Source organism: Felis catus, chromosome F2 (assembly GCF_018350175.1).
Source record: "Felis catus isolate Fca126 chromosome F2, F.catus_Fca126_mat1.0, whole genome shotgun sequence".
Classification (NCBI taxonomy): Eukaryota; Metazoa; Chordata; class Mammalia; order Carnivora; family Felidae; genus Felis; species Felis catus.
In genome coordinates, this window is record NC_058385.1 from 48,484,685 (window position 1) to 48,500,347 (window position 15,663).

Consider the following 15,663-nt stretch of genomic DNA (forward strand, 5'->3'; position numbering starts at 1 on the left):
TTCCCACATGCCTAGCTAACAGTCAGGATTCCTATAATTAAAGGAAGAAGGGGAGAATGGATATTGGTGGCCTGCTGGCAGTCTCAGTCACTATAGTGTAAAAAATACAAAAGGGCAGAGAGTGAAAGCTGGAATCTTCCTTCTCATTCTAGCTTCTGGTCTTCCTTCCTACAGGGAGTTTCAGAAGCTTCCTATGCATATAATATCACCTGTGTATATATTCTTTCTTGGGAGGCCATTTAGCCCAAAGGACTCAGGTGTCTAAGTGGCCTGGGTTTTAATTCCAGTTCCACAGCTAACTAGCTGTGTGAACTTGGGCAATATATTTAACCACTATACTGCAGTTTCTCTATATATGATATGGAAATAATAATAGTACCTCCCTCCCTGGGTTCTTGTGAGGACCAATTATGATTATACACTTGGTGTTTCAATAGTCCTTACACAGAGGAAGCACTCGAATACAGGGTGTTGTTATAATTACACTTGTATCAGTTTAATAATACAGATATCTATTTATTTTAAAATAATAGCATTGATTTTATTAGTCTCAACTTTATGGTCTCCTTGGCACTTCTGCTCAGAAGATTTATCTACTCTCATGATAGAAGAAACAGGTGGGTTCTGGAGTCAAAAGACTTGCATTTGAACCCAAGAGCCATTGGATTTGGTCAGTGTTTGGATCCATCATTTAAACTCCCTGGGCCTGAATTTTCTAATTTTTAAAGTGGAAAAAATAATATGTACCTCCCAGGATTGCTATGAGGCTCGAATATGACCACGTGCACGGGCATGGGTCACAACTATCAAACAGTGCGTATTTCTACCCATAGCCATAGCCATGTCGTTGGTGTTCTAGATCAATAGAATCACCGAGCTGGGAAGGACTTTAGAGTCATTTGGCCCACTAGCTGTATGGCCGAGGCCGTAGGATAGACCACCTGGAGCACCTGCTCAGCTCACCCCCAGAGGCAGGTTGCCAGCTGGTACAGATACATCCACAATACCTATTGAATTGGTTCTTTTCTGTCTCCCTCCACGGCCACCGGCACAGGCCAGGCCAAGCGAACAGCATTTCTCACCGGGGCGAACGCGATGGCCTCTGAAATGGTTTTCCTTGTTCGGGTTCTGTCCCCAGTTCATCCATTCTTCCCACAGCTGTCAGTCATCTTTTACAAAACAAAGCAAAAGGACCGATAGTATGTGATTCCCCTGCTTAAGAACACTTAATGGACTTTCCTTTTCAGTAACACAGTGAGATAAGGATGTGGAATGACCCTCCAGGGTACATCCTCTAAAAATCCTCCAGGTATCAAAGACCTGGCAGGATATTGAACTGGCAGATAGACCCAAATCCAAGTAAAACTGGAAACCCAGAGAGCTAAACGGAGGATGGGAGTCATTTTTCCCCTGAGCAGATTTGCCATAACTGGTAAAGTTTGTAACATACGCTACTGTCTGGCAATGATATTCAAAATGGCATTAACAAAATCAAGCTTGGGCCGGGGCCCCTGGGTGGCGCAGTCGGTTAAGCGTCCAACTTCAGCCAGGTCACGATCTCGCGGTCTGTGGGTTCGAGCCCCATGTCGGGCTCTGGGCTGATGGCTCAGAGCCTGGAGCCTGTTTCCGATTCTGTGTCTCCCTCTCTCTCCGCCCCTCGCCCGTTCATGCTCTGTCTCTCTCTGTCCCAAAAATAAATAAACGTTCAAAATCAAGCTTGGGCCAGATCTGGTCTTCAAACTGCATGTGTGCTGGGGGCGAGAAGTGACGATGGTTGGTGTTCCCCCAAAGCCCTCCACTTGTGCTTATATATTTTTTAAGTTTATTTATTTACTTTGTGTGTGTGTGTGAGAGAGAGAGAGAGAGAGAGAGTGCACGGTGTGGTTTTGCTCAGAAGATTTATTTACTCTCATGATAAACACACATACACACACACGCAAGTGTGGGAAGGGCAGAGAGAGACAGAGGGAGAGAGAGAATCCCAAGCAGGCTCCGAACTGTCAGCGCAGAGCCCAACACAGGGCGCTGAGATCATGACCTGAGCCAAGATCAGGGCCCTTAGAGATCAAGGCCCTTACCTGGGCCCTGAGATCAGGACCATGGATCCTGAGATCATGACCTGAACCGAGATCCGGAGTTAGACACATAACCGCCTGAGCCACCCAGGTGCCCCATACACTTGTGCTAATTAACATTGCCCTCTCTTCTGATGTTGGTTCTCAGACACTTCCCCAAGCCCCTGGCTATGTGCTTACTACCTAGGGAGGCTTCTGCTCAGCCGATGAGAGAGTTATAACAGGGTTTAACAGTGTTAAAACAGTGTTTTTAAGTTCCCAGGTTTCTTTTCTCCTCCCCAGTTTCTGAGCCATTTTTCTGTTTTCAGGCAAGATCCCCAAGGCCTAATAGCTTGTGATGCCCCCTCACTTTTCAGGAAGTGCAGACCTGGTCTGTAGGGCTCATCCTTGGCTGTCTGGGCTCACTTACGAGCGGCTTGGAGCCAGATAGCGGAGACAGGAAAGATCCAGGTAGGCAGCCTCTGTGTTGACTGGAAGGCTCGAGGCTCTTCAAGTGGGAACATTAGTGTTTCAGTTTCTTGGTACCCCAGCTTCGTAGAGGGTATGTCATGCTCCTTGACCAAATGGAAGGACAAAAATCCAAGAAAGAAACAGGGAAGGTCTGGGAGGCAAATGGTTAGACATTAAGGGTGTGGACCTTAGGATAAAAGAGGTCTAAGACTGAATCCTGTCCCTGCCGCTTGATAACAGTGTGACCTTGGCCAAATTATTTAAGGCCCAATTCCTTCCTCTGTAAAACAGGCATAATATTAGGTTGAACAATAGGAAGTTGCTTTCCGGTAAGCCAAATGGTCAAATACTGGCAATTGCATAGGCGCTTAACCCAACATGGTACCCACCTCATAGGATTGCTGAGGACGAAATGAGATCATTTATGAAGAGGGCATAGCACAGGTTTTGAGAAATATTTGAGGCGGGAACTGAGGGAAGTGGGTAAGCAATCCGGACAGAAGGAATGCTAGATGCCAAGTCTCTGAAGCAGGAGCGAGCTTGCAGCAAGGAAACTAGTGCGGCCGGAGCCTGTGAAGGAGAGGGAGGGGGTGGGAGGTGGTCAGGGAGGTGGCTCAGGATAGATCACACAGGGCCATGTGGGCCCGTGTGTGTGTGTGGGCCCGGGGGGGGGGGCGGTGTGAACCCTAATGACAAAAACAAGAGGTGATATTTATTGTGAAATATGTTCTGTGCATTCATGCGGTACATAGCAAGTGCTCACTAAACAGAAGCGCAAGCAGGGGCGCCTGGGTGGCTCAGTCGGTTGAGCGTCCGACTTCGGCTCAGGTCATGACCTCACGGCTTGTGCGTTCCAGCCCCGCATCGGACTCTGTGCTGACAGCTCGGCGCCTGGAGCCCGCTCTCTGGATTCTGTGTCACCCTCTCTCTCTGCCCCTCCCCTGCTCCTGCTCCGTCTCTCTCTGTCTCTCAAAAAATAAATAAACGTTAAAAAAGAATTAAAAAAAAAAAAAAGCAGAAGTGCAAGAAGCCGAGGGTGTAGACAGCACGTAGATGGATGAGATAGGAGAAGGAGGAGCAGTAACTCTAAATGACAGGACTGCACAACACGCTGGGACTTTCTCGGGAAAAGCAGGGTGTTTGCTCCCAGGCCCTGTGCGGAAGGACCCTTCAGGCCCCTAGATACGGAGAACTTTGCTCTGGGCCCAAGATGAACACGGGTGTCCTGGTGCTTGGCTCATCATTCACTGAGGGCAGGCCAGGAAGTTAGTCATATGGAACGTAAAGGCAGCAAATTTAGCACAGATGGCAGCTAAGCACACAAGGTCTACCGGTTACCAGTTATGTGACACTGAGCAGATTATTTAACCGCTCGGAGCCTCAGTTTCTTCTGTAAAATGGGTGGAATGATCGTACCTACCTCACAGAGTTGCATGAGGATTAAATAAGACAACTTAAGCAAAGCACACGGTAAGCACTCAGTAATTATCAGTACTTCTGGATCAAATGTATGGGATGTTGGTAAAACATCTCTAAAGAGGTTCCCAGCTCGTTAACCACTACTCAGTGTTAGGGACTCTCCTGAGGACCCAAATTCTATGTCAGAAGAAACCTAACAGGCATCTCTAAGGTCAGGAATTCCCGGATAGGAAACGGAAGGCCTTGAAGACATGCTTCAAATCAAGTGTTGGGATTTGGGGAGAGAAAAAAAAAAAAATGTGGGAAGTGCACAGAGAGAAATACAGACTGTTTTTGCAAAATGGGATTTTGTTTTTTTAGACCATGAGTTACTAAAGAAGAGCGAGTATCTTCTTGCTTGAGACAGAATGTAAAGGGGAAACAGCCCCTTGCAGAAATAGCCCCGAGCACACCCCTCATTCAAAGCCCTTCATCCCCTGCAACAGCAGTTAAGTGCCCACATACCCTATAAGGAAACTCACGCTTAAAGGGGCAGAGCTGAGAATGCAACCAGTCTGACGGAAGCCAGTATTTCTGCTCTTCAGATGTGACCATAAAAGACATCACCACTGGCAAGAGGGTCAGAATACTTATGGCCTGATATTTATGTGGATAATAAAGAGACGTCAATTATGACATCTAGGAGTTAAGATTCTTCGAGTTGGAAGAAGCAAGAGTCAATTCGAATTAGAACCAGCTCAAACAAACAAATAAAATTATTATTTTTGGTGGGGGAGGATTCCAGGCAAAATGGACCAACCAGATTGCAGAAGGCACAGAAATCGGGGATCCAAGTAGCGGGAATTTATTATAGACTTTTTGGAGAGCTGCCGCTTACATGAACAGGACAAGGTCTATTGGTTCAAAATTCCGAATTTCTAAGAAAGAGAATCTGATGGGTCCAGCTCAGGTTAGGGGCGGGGCCTAAAGTGCCAAAGTGGCCACAGTGGAGGGAGGAGGGTCCACCTCTGCCTCCAGGCTGCCTCCAGGTAAGGGAATCCCTGGGAGGGAGTGGGGGGGAGGGGGTGTCTCAGCCACGGTTGGTTTCAGATGCTCAAATGGGATCAGGCAATGGAAGAATCAATCTTCATTTTTTTTTGAAAAATAATGTTATCATTTTTGAATTTTAATAAACTTCATTAAACAAACGTATTAAGTGCAGTTTAGATACGGCACAGCCTATACAGATGACATTGTCTATGGTCACACTGGGGATCTAGGTGGTAATTCAGGGAGCAGGTAGTAATTGTTCATTGTGAGGTTACTGCTCTGGAGACAGGACCTGGAGAGGGAGGGTAGGGAGACCTACGTCTGGGGACACCGTCTGGAATTTTACCTTCTAAATTACGAAGGTACGTTGGAAGTTACCTTTAGAAAGAGGAGGAAGGGAATTTAGAAAGAGGAGGAAGACACCACCCATAATCCTTCATTCCATCATTTCTCTTGTCACGTGGGATGCCACGACAGAGTTCATACAGTTTTTGTCACCTGCTCTTTTCATTGTCGTGAGCATTTTTCTGCCTAGTTTTCCTAGTCTTCACATCTATGACCTTTAAAATAGAAACATACTAAGAATGGTCTTTGTGTAAAAGACTTGACATGAGGGGAAGTAAAATTGACGTTTTCGTCAAGAAAATACTGGCCTGGGGCGCCTGGGTGGCTCAGTCGGTTAAGCGTCCGACTTTAGCTCAGGTCACGATCTCACGGTCCGTGAGTTCGAGCCCCACGTCGGGCTCTGGGCTGATGGCTCAGAGCCTGGAGCCTGCTTCCGAATCTGTGTCTCCCTCTCTCTCTGCCCTCCCCTGCTCATGCTCTGTCTCTCGCTGCCTCAAAAATAAATAAACGTTAAAAACAAAATTTAAAAAAAAAGAAAAAAAATACTGGCCTATGTGGAAAAATCCGGAAACCCGATGCCAGCTGCCAACCTACCTGACTTCTAGAGATCACCTGTTACTGAGTTCTTCACAGCCACTCTCTTCCTGCCCATCCTGCTGTGGGATTGCCAGTTCTGTTGCTTCAAGGTAGGAGTACACAAAGCATAGAGAGCAAAGTTGGTGGGGCAGGGATGAGGTGTCGAGTCCCCGCTGACGGTCTGGACGTCTAGATGGGTGGTTCCAACTGAGGGCAGTGTCTTCCACCCAGCGGACACTTGACCCTATCCGGAGATACTCTTGTTGCCACGACGGGTGGCGGGAAAGGATGTTGCTGGATTCTAGTGGGCAGAGGACAGAGATGCTACTAAGCATCGTACCACACACAGGACAGCCCCCCCCCCCCACCACCACCAAGAATTATTCCAGGCAAAGCATGCGTAATGCTGAGGTTGAGAAGTCCTGATCTAGATCGCACTGGTATTGCCTTCAAGGCGTTAAGGGACAAGCACTCCACGAGTTCTGTGTTTTTCTGCCCTTAGCTGAGCTGGGAATGATTCTGGGACTCTTGCTAAAGGCGATGGGAGTGAATGATAATGGATCTGCCGGGTACCTGAAATACAGCATGAGGCAGGGGGAGTGCAGGGGCTAAGCGTCAAGACTTTGCAGTTTGAAAGAATCGAGTTTGACTCCTGGGTCATGAAATACGTTCTCTGGGGCCCGCGAAATGGGACGATGATATCTGCTTCACAGGGCTCCAAGGGGGTGAAATTAAGTAACGTGTCTGCCGCGGTTGGCACAGCGCCTCGCCTTGGTGTGTGACACCCGCCGGTGGCGGTGGTTATCACGCCAAAGCTCAGCTTCGCGGTGTTTCCCACTTTCCCAGCCTCTAAAAGGCAACAGCATTCCATAAATTCTTATTTTAGAGAAAAAAAAAAAAAAAGGATTTGAACTGATTTTTGTTATCTGGGCTTTAGAGACCCAGGCAATGTGGGACAGATACACGATCTACGTATTTTTACAAGAACTTTTTAGGTGAGAGTCGTCTGGTTGAAATCTCTTTTATATTTCCTCTGGTGTTCTTTCTCCTCCTCCTCCCCTTCTTCTTCTTCTTCTTCTTCTTCTTCTTCTTCTTGAAAGATTGTGGTGGTGGTTCTTGTTAATTCAGAAAATGCTTGCTTTCTGACATTCTTGGTTAAGCTGTCTTGTTAAGAATTCAAGAGTGGGCCAAGCTGAAATAAAAGTTATTGGGTATCCAGACAAAAATTATTGTCCACAGATGTAATGAGAGTTGCCAGAGCAGTGTAAGAATATCTCGGGTCCCCATCCTGAGCGAGGTGTCTGGTTATCAGAAAGCAACCACAGGAGAGCCCCGTGTACATCGAGGGTCTATAACCACCCTGTTATCTACCGCTTGTTCTTGGGTGTCTGAGAATATCTGAGCAACACCCAATGTCCCTCATGAAATGCATGTTGAGCTCCCGGGGGTGGGCACAGTTCTGAGTCCCGGTACAGGGAGAAGGGAGCAGACGGAAGAGAGAAGGAGGTGGGATGGAGGAGAGGAGAGAGGGAAGAGGGAGGAGGGAGGGAGGAGGGAGGAGGGAGGAGGGAGGGAGGAGGGAGGAGGGAGGAGGGAGGGAGGAGGGAGGAGGGAGGAGGGAGGGGGGAGGGAGGAGGGAGGGGGGAGGGAGGAGGGAGGGGGGAGGGAGGGGGGAGGGAGGAGGGAGGAGGGAGGGAGGGGGGAGGGAGGAGGGAGGGGGGAGGGAGGGGGGAGGGAGGAGGGAGGGAGGAGGGAGGGAGGAGGGAGGAGGGAGGAGGGAGGGAGGAGGGAGGAGGGAGGAGGGAGGAGGGAGGGAGGAGGGAGGAGGGAGGGAGGAGGGAGGGAGGAGGGAGGAGGGAGGAGGGAGGGAGGAGGGAGGAGGGAGGAGGGAGGAGGGAGGAGGGAGGAGGGAGGGAGGAGGGAGGGAGGAGGGAGGAGGGAGGGAGGAGGCAGGGAGAGGGAGGAAGTAGGTAGGAAGGAGGAGGATGGGGGGGAGGAGGGTAGAAAGGGAGAAGGAGGAGGGAAGGAGGAAGGTATGCCCCCCCCCACCCCCAGGGTCAGCCCAGTTGGGGGAGGGGGGAGCCAAAGAAAAGGGCAGGGGTGGAGCACACCGAAATGCTGGCCTCAGAAGAAGAAAAAGGAGAAGCACCAGCCTAGGACAACTGCTCCTGACAAAGAACAAACACTGGTTCTGGGGAAGGAAAAAGGCCAAAGGGCCCAGAGGGAGCCCAGAGAAGCCTGATTCAGTTGCCCCGTTGGGATGCAGACCCACAGCAGGGCGTCTGCAAGCTTCCCAGCCAGAATGTTCCTCTTCTTGCCCCTCCTCTCACCCACCCTCAGCATCGTCCTGAGGCCAGGACACCTCTTGTTTCTATGAGATCCTGGGTGCTCTGGGTCCCCTGGGAGCCCTCCGTGGGGAAGGCTACTTTTTTCCTTTTCAGGCAGTCTGTGCCTTGAGGCCCAGCTGATGCGGCCTCTCCATAGTCTGGGAGCCCGTGCTGAGGACTGAGAAGCACCCATGTGTGGTCTTCGTCCGTGACTTTGACACAGCACCTGTCATGGTGTCTGTGTGAGCCATTTCTATTCTCCCGACACGTCAGTGAGCTGCAAAGGTAGCTGACATAATAATGTATTTGGCCTCTATAAATAGCGTGTGCAAGGGGAGGGGAGAGGGCTGCGATAGAGATGTCATGTGTGGCATTGCAGGTGTTGGGGAAGTGGGAGAACAGGGGGTTGAGAGAAGGGACCAAAAGGAAGCAAATTAGTGGAGGAAAGATCACATACCCACGGTTCAGCCTTGGAGGGCCGAGGCAAAGGCAGAGCCAGAAGGTCTGAGGTTAGAGGAAGGCAGAAGGAGTTGGGTCAGAGGATCCCACTGGAGTTTGCTCTAGCCTAGGACCATAGGAAGCCTTAAGACTTCATATTGTGTAGGGTGGTGAGTATAGTTCAGCATCTCTCAGGAATCCCTTAAAGCTGTTGGCAGATTTGTAGGGCGGGGGGGGGGGGTAGTTTTTTATTTTCTACATGGAGGGTCCAGAGCCCCCCCTTAGTAGGCAGCTCTATGTAGGGGCTGAGGTGTTTGTTGGGTGACAGCTGGATGTCTAGATTGGGAGGGTGGGCAGTGTGGAGAAGCCATCTGGGGGTGAATGGTCCTGCAGGGGGTCTAGACTGGGCATAGGGGCTCAGATGGCTCCTGGTAAACAAGTCAGAGGCCCCAGAGAAAGAGGATCCAGAAAGAGCCAGAAAGGTAAGGGGGAAACGAAGAAAGTGTTTTATAGCAACCAGGAGAAACGGGAATTTCATAAAGAGGGAGTGAGTAACAGATCCGGTCAGGTAAGGCTGAGGCCACGAGTGTTTGCTGGACAGTAGAAACTGAGAGGCCAGAGATGTCCTCAGTTCCCACGTGGGTGTGTTTGGAAGCTGGATGGGCTGGGCTGACGGCAGATCCTCAAAGGACTGGAGAGAGTGAGCGCCAACTGTGTTTTAGAAGCTTGGTTTGAAAAGGGGGCCGGGACACTTGCTGCGAGCTGGGTGCAGGATCACAAGAGTTATTTTCCCCTGTGTTTTTGACAAGGTGGCAGGCAGATGGAAAGAAGCCAGGACAGGGCAGATAAAGGTTCAAGAAAGAGAGTGGAGAGTGTGTAAGTCAAGATCCCGAGATGTTCTTGGAGCCCCGTTCTTGAAGCAGGGGAGGAGGAAGTGAAGGTCATGGAGAGAGGCTGACGGTTGAGGTCAGCTATGCCCAATGACCTCTACCTTCCCTGTGAAGTAGGAAGAGTGGCGTTTGCTCACGGAGACTGGTCCAGAATAGGGTCCACTGTGGAGGGAACAGTGGGGAGGCAGAGCTGCGCAGGGGACCACACATTTGCAGGCACGCCAGTCATGCCTCCTGGGTGTTCTCTCCAGCCCTGTCACCGGCCATGGGCAACCCTCTCTACCAGCCCATTTCGTCCGTCTGGCCTCCCCAGGTCCCCACCCTTCCTGTCTACCCACTGTCTCTCCAGAAACCCATGTCAGGCTGATCAGAGTGTGTGTGTGTGTGTGTGTGTGTGTGTGTGTGTGTGTGTGTTTTACAAAAGCCCTGCAACCCTTCCTTACCTGAAATGAGTTCAGTCTCATGTTAAAGTTCTCGTCATGTTGCTCCCAAACCTGCTTCCCAGACAGTGGGTGCCTTAGGGTCCCAGGAATTTCTGCAAAAACAGTTCTCATTCTGCCTTCCAAAGTCAGACCAATCCTGTTTTTGCCCCTGACTGACTGTATCTCCTAGGGCAGAGTTTTACCTAACTGTCCTCTACCTCAGTTTCCTCAACTATAACATCAGAATACTAATACTGTCTTAGGGCGATGTTGAAGGATTAAATTGGAAGTCACACAAGGCATTTTGTGTGGTGTCTAACATAGGGCGCGAGGTGGATACATGATCACGATAATGACAATACATTAATGGCCATGCTTAATGTTCGTTTTTCTTTTAACACTGAGAACGATCCTTCAAATATTTAAAGTCAGCTATGTTTCCACTAACCTGTTTTCCAGCTTAAAGATCCTCACTTCTTTTCATGTTTTTTCCTGGGGCAAGGTTCAAAGAGCAGGTCTGTCAGAGGGCTGTAAGCCCCATGTCCCTGGAGGAATTCAAGCAGAACACGACGTGTCACTGGGCAGTGATTTTGTACATGGCCTTGAACTTCTGATTGAGGCTGAAGCTGGAAAACCCTAGAGGTCCTTTCCAACCTTCTGTCCTTCCAACCTTCTGACTTAAAAAGCAAGTTTAAAGGGGCGCCTGGGTGGCTCAGTCGGTTAAGCGTCCGACTTCGGCTCAGGTCATGATCTCGCAGCTCGTGAGTTCGAGCCCTGTGTCGAGCCCTGTGTCGAGCTCTGTGCTGACAGCTCGGAGCCCGGAGCCTGCTTCAGATTTTGTGTCTTCCTCCCTCTCTCTCTACCCTTCCCACACTCATGCTCTCTCTCTCTCTCTCTCTCTCTCTCTCTCTCTTTCAAAAGTAAATAAACATTAAAAGAAATTTTTTTAAAGCAAGTTTAGAAAATAATGTGTTCAATAAACACTACTTCATATCAATAGTATCAGTGTCAAGGCCAAGGTTTGTTTTTATTTTGAGAGGAAGAGAGGGAATGAGTGAGGGGAAGAGCAGAGAAAGAATCCCAAGCAAGCTTCACACTCAAGACGGGCTCTATGTCACAAATGTGAGATCATGACCTGAGCCGAAATTAAGCGTGGGTCTCTGAGCCAACCAGACGCACCTAGGGCCAAGGTTTTAATAGGAATGCCCGTCTTCCAGACTCTAAAATCAGTGGAGAGGGCCTAATTTCAATCACAAAATGTCAACAGCATCATGCTTCACTCCTCGGGCTGTAAAGGTGTATAAAGTGTTACTTTTCTTGATAAACGTCATAGCAACAGCTCTGTGTGTGTATTCATTTCCTTGGTCCTCATAAAACCTGCGAGAAAATTCCTGCTGTTATCCTCACTTGACAGAGGGGAAACGAGGTTCAAGAGGTTAAGCAATAGGCCACCCTGTTGCGGCGGGGGGGGGGGGGCTGGGCAGTAGCTGCACCACAACCCAAGCGCTCTGGCTTCAGAGTCCTTTCTTTTTTTAAAAAAATTTTTTTTCAATGTTTTTTTTTTATTTATTTTTGGGACAGAGAGAGACAGAGCATGAACGGGGGAGGGGCAGAGAGAGAGGGAGACACAGCATCGGAAACAGGCTCCAGGCTCCGAGCCATCAGCCCAGAGCCTGACACGGGGCTCGAACTCACGGACCGTGAGATCGTGACCTGGCTGAAGTCGGACGCTTAACCGACTGCGCCACCCAGGCGCCCCCAGAGTCCTTTCTTGGCCACTAAGCTATGATGCTTATAGCTCTGCTGAGGATGGAAACTGCAAACGTGTCACTCTGAGTTTTTGGACCATTTCTCAAAAGAACCCGACCCACTTAAACCCATTTCGTAACCGGAAAGGAATCTTTGAAATCTCTTTGTTCATCCACCATCTTGTAGACGAGGACCCTAGGGCCCAAGATGAGTGTGGAGACTAACCCTGAGCCCACGTCTTTGGTTCTCAGCACAGTGGCTTTTCCATCTCCCACACTGTTCATCCCTGTCGCTTCTCTTCAAGGGGGTTAGGCCCCTTCTCTGACCTTGATGGATGCTGGCAGAGAAGGGGGGGGGGCACAGTTCCCTCATCACAAAGACATCACAGGCCACAGGCCGTGTCTGAGCCTTTGAAGAGGCATAAACTCAGTCCCTGTTAGTTCAGTAGAGGCCCCTCTCACTGGACGCCCTAACTCAAAAACTGGCCCTTCCAGGCCAGACTGAGAAACCTTTTTCTCCCGGTCTGCCCCCGCCTCCATCTGTTTGTGCTGAAATTAAATAAACAATCTCACCACCAGGGAAGTGTTAGGAGCAAACTGGGAATTCTTTATCAGAGACACAACTTGATTGGGAAGCACTCCGGATGACTAATTATGACTTCAAGGGGAATTCGCTTAGCGGCTACAGCGTTGGAAGAGGTACTCTCTGCATGTAAACTGGGCCATCTCACAGCTCTGAGTCTAATAATTTAATTAGCTCTGTAGATAGTTAGACATTATAGAAGCCAGTGCAGCATGTCAAATAGACAGCTTTACAATGGCCGTGCGGGGAGTAGACGTCTTGTGCTGTTGAGAAGCTGCTGCCCGGCAGGGCTCCCTGGGGCTGCCACCTCTTGGAATCTCACCACATACCAGTTTTCCCTTTGATAGGAGCCTGGAAAACTCCTCCGTGTCAGCTCTCAAGATTTCAGAAATTAATTGTATTCATTTAACTTCTAATGGCATTTTAAAAACATACACACATGTAGAACGGAGGGTAATGAAGCCCCATGTATTCAACACGCAGCCTCAAGCACTGTCCTGCTGTTTCATTCAGTCTTCCCCAACCAAACAATTTTAATGGTCTGTTTGCTTTTGCTGGAATATTTTAAAGTGAATTCCAGACGACGTGTCATTTCGCTTGTAAAGACTTCAGGATTTATCGCTAACTAATAAGTACTTTAATAAAAATACAACATGAGACTGTTATCATACCTAAAATTACCAAGAACTTTTTAACATCATCTAATATCCTGCTGGTGAGATATAATAACAATACACTCAGACTCAATTATTGTCCAATTGGCTCAATTTTCCCCAGTTGTCTCCAAAAAATGCCATTTTTCAGTTGGTTTCTTTGAATAGAACCCAAACAAGTACCACACTTTGCATTTCTTAAATCCCATCAAATCTCTAACAATTCCCGAATGAATCTCTAACAATTCCCAAATTAAAAAAAAAAATCCATTTATTTGAACAAAAGTTATTTGTTCATTTGTTCTATAGTTTTCCTGGCTCTGGGTTGGCTGATTGCATCTTTATGGTGTCATTTAACATGTTCTGTTTCCCCTGGGTTTTCTATCACATCAAGTCTAGAGACTTGATTGGAGTCATGTTCAAGTTTTTATTTTTACTTTTTTGTAAGAATTCTTCATAGGCAGTTCTGGGATCTTCCTATTGTGTGACCTCTAGAGGCACAGAGTGCTTAGTGGAATTCAGATCGATCAGGGACTTCAGGGAATGTTGGCCTGATCCACCCCCCACAAAGTCCCCATTGTGTCCAGGTCTGTTCTTTAATTAGGAGTTGCTCACTCAACCAGACTTCCCAGAGTCTTTAAGACATCAGCTCAGTTCCCATTACTTGTGATTTTTCAATCCTAGTGTCAGATTTCTTGAGTTTGATGATTCTGTGTGCATTCTGAACGCTCTGTGTTCTTGTCCAAAAATGTTTCTCCCCTCAGGAGAGCTACTCTGACCTCCAGTGTTCTCTGTTCCAGACAAGCTGGGATCTCTACGTGGGTAGTTTTGCTTGACATGGACGCCAACTCTAGAACGCCACCACCAACCCCAAATCAGTGTGACCAGAAGAATCAACATTTTTGATAGTCTGCTTTCCTTCCTTCCTTTTCTGCTCCCTTCCTCCCTCTCTTGGCGATTTTAGATCACGGAAAGCCTGAACACTTGAGTTCCTCGCATCTTGACCCACAGGTCAAGCTGACAGTTGTTGACCATTTCCATGTAACTGCGCCACGCAAGACATATTCCCGGTATGATTTCACTCGATCCCCACAACCTCCTCCTGAGGTGGGGTATTCTTTCTAGACCCATTTTTCAGACGGAAAAGCTGAAATTCTAACAGATTTAGACTCTAGAGCCCCTGCTCCAAGCCACTATGTCACAGTATCTCCCAAACATACGCCGGGAGCTCTGTTAGGTTTGTTTTTCTGCTTGCCAAGAGTGCTCACTCTTGGTTACAGGGCCCAATCTGCAGGGCATTAGGGCTGTGGAGCCAGTGAGTCAGGCCCAGTGCTTAGCAGGAGCTTCATAATAAAAATTTATTAAATGGGGGCGCCTGGGTGACTTGGTTCAGCATCCAACTCTTGATTTCGGCTCAGGTCAGGATCTCGAGGATCATAAGATTGAGCCCCGTGTCGAGTTCTGCTCTGAGAGCGGGCAGCCTGCTTGGGATTCTCTCTCTCCCTCTCTCTCTCTGCCCTCACCCTGCTCGTATGCTCTCTCTCTTTCAGAATAAATAAACTGAAAAATTTGTTAAACGGATGAACTTAGTCTTTCTGATCCTTAATTTATTTTTGTTAAAGTAGAGATTAAGGAAGACCTTTTCAGGGTCGTCTCAAGATTCATTGAGATGTTAGCACAGTAGCCGGCACAAAGCAAGTGCTTCGGTCATTGGAAATGATCAGCATGTGAATAATCCAAGAAAGCAGATAACCCCAGTTATCCCAAATTTAGCTTTGAGAGTACGTTGTCTAATTCAGGTAAAGTTTCACTTTCCTAATTATGTTTTGTCTAGGCTAGCACCACTGAACACCCGATGGTCCGTGAAACGCTGGTCCTTTGAGATAAACTGAGTTCATGGTTCTGGCCAGAGAGCATACTAAATGCTGTGAGCTGGCCTGCAGTAAAGAAAGCTTTTAACTCAAAGTTTTCCAAACATCTAATCATAGAATTCCTTTTCCAAGTAATATTCATTGAAGTCTCCCAAAACTCTTTTCTGTAGTCCCCTCCCTTGGGGAATGTTGGCATAGCAAACATTAAAAAGAGTTTGCATGCCCTCATTTTTCAACTAAGGAATGCGATATGCTCCGTCACAACAAGGATACGCCCCAGGGGAGAGCCCTGATTAAAGTTTGCCCCCCGCGATCCACAAAGTGAGTGAGCTAGGCTGAGTGTTCATAGCAAAGGATGAAAAAGGTGAGCATGTTTATAGCACACGAATCAAGGCTAGACTTCCCTAAAAGCTGTCGCCTGACTAGTAGCAGGAAGCCTAACGCTCTAGGACTGTCTGGTTTTAATTATTTCAGTTTATCTATTTGAATTTGACTTTTTCTCTGTTGGGTGCCCGAGTTTCTGGCTTCCATCCACGAGATAGGATTTAAAAGCATTTGAGAATATCACAAAGGCAGCTTCTGCAGAATTTCTGCTTTGCCAGTCCCCACCCCCGTTTGTCTATTAAGGATCTTGCTGTTGACAATGATTCTCTGTTATGGAAAAAAAAAAAAAAAAAAAAAAAAAAAACCTCAACAAAAACTAATCAGGTAGTAGTGATTTGATGCGAGGAATCAGCCATTAGGACACCTCCCTCATAATTTTTGGCCATGTCAGGGTAACTTCTGTATTATTATTGACATATTATTTGTCTTTAAATCATCTCACCCTTTTAACAT

At 48.0% G+C, this 15,663-nt stretch overlaps 1 long non-coding RNA gene across 1 annotated transcript; it reads right to left on the bottom strand.

The window, feature by feature from the left end:
* Positions 1–474: 474 nt before the first annotated feature.
* On the bottom strand, positions 475–3,394 carry LOC109496146. The gene is made up of 2 exons (XR_002152008.3): positions 2,485–3,394; positions 475–1,169 (listed from the first exon to the last, which is right to left on the bottom strand). It is a non-coding gene; the product is annotated as an uncharacterized LOC109496146 (long non-coding RNA).
* Positions 3,395–15,663: the final 12,269 nt, after the last annotated feature.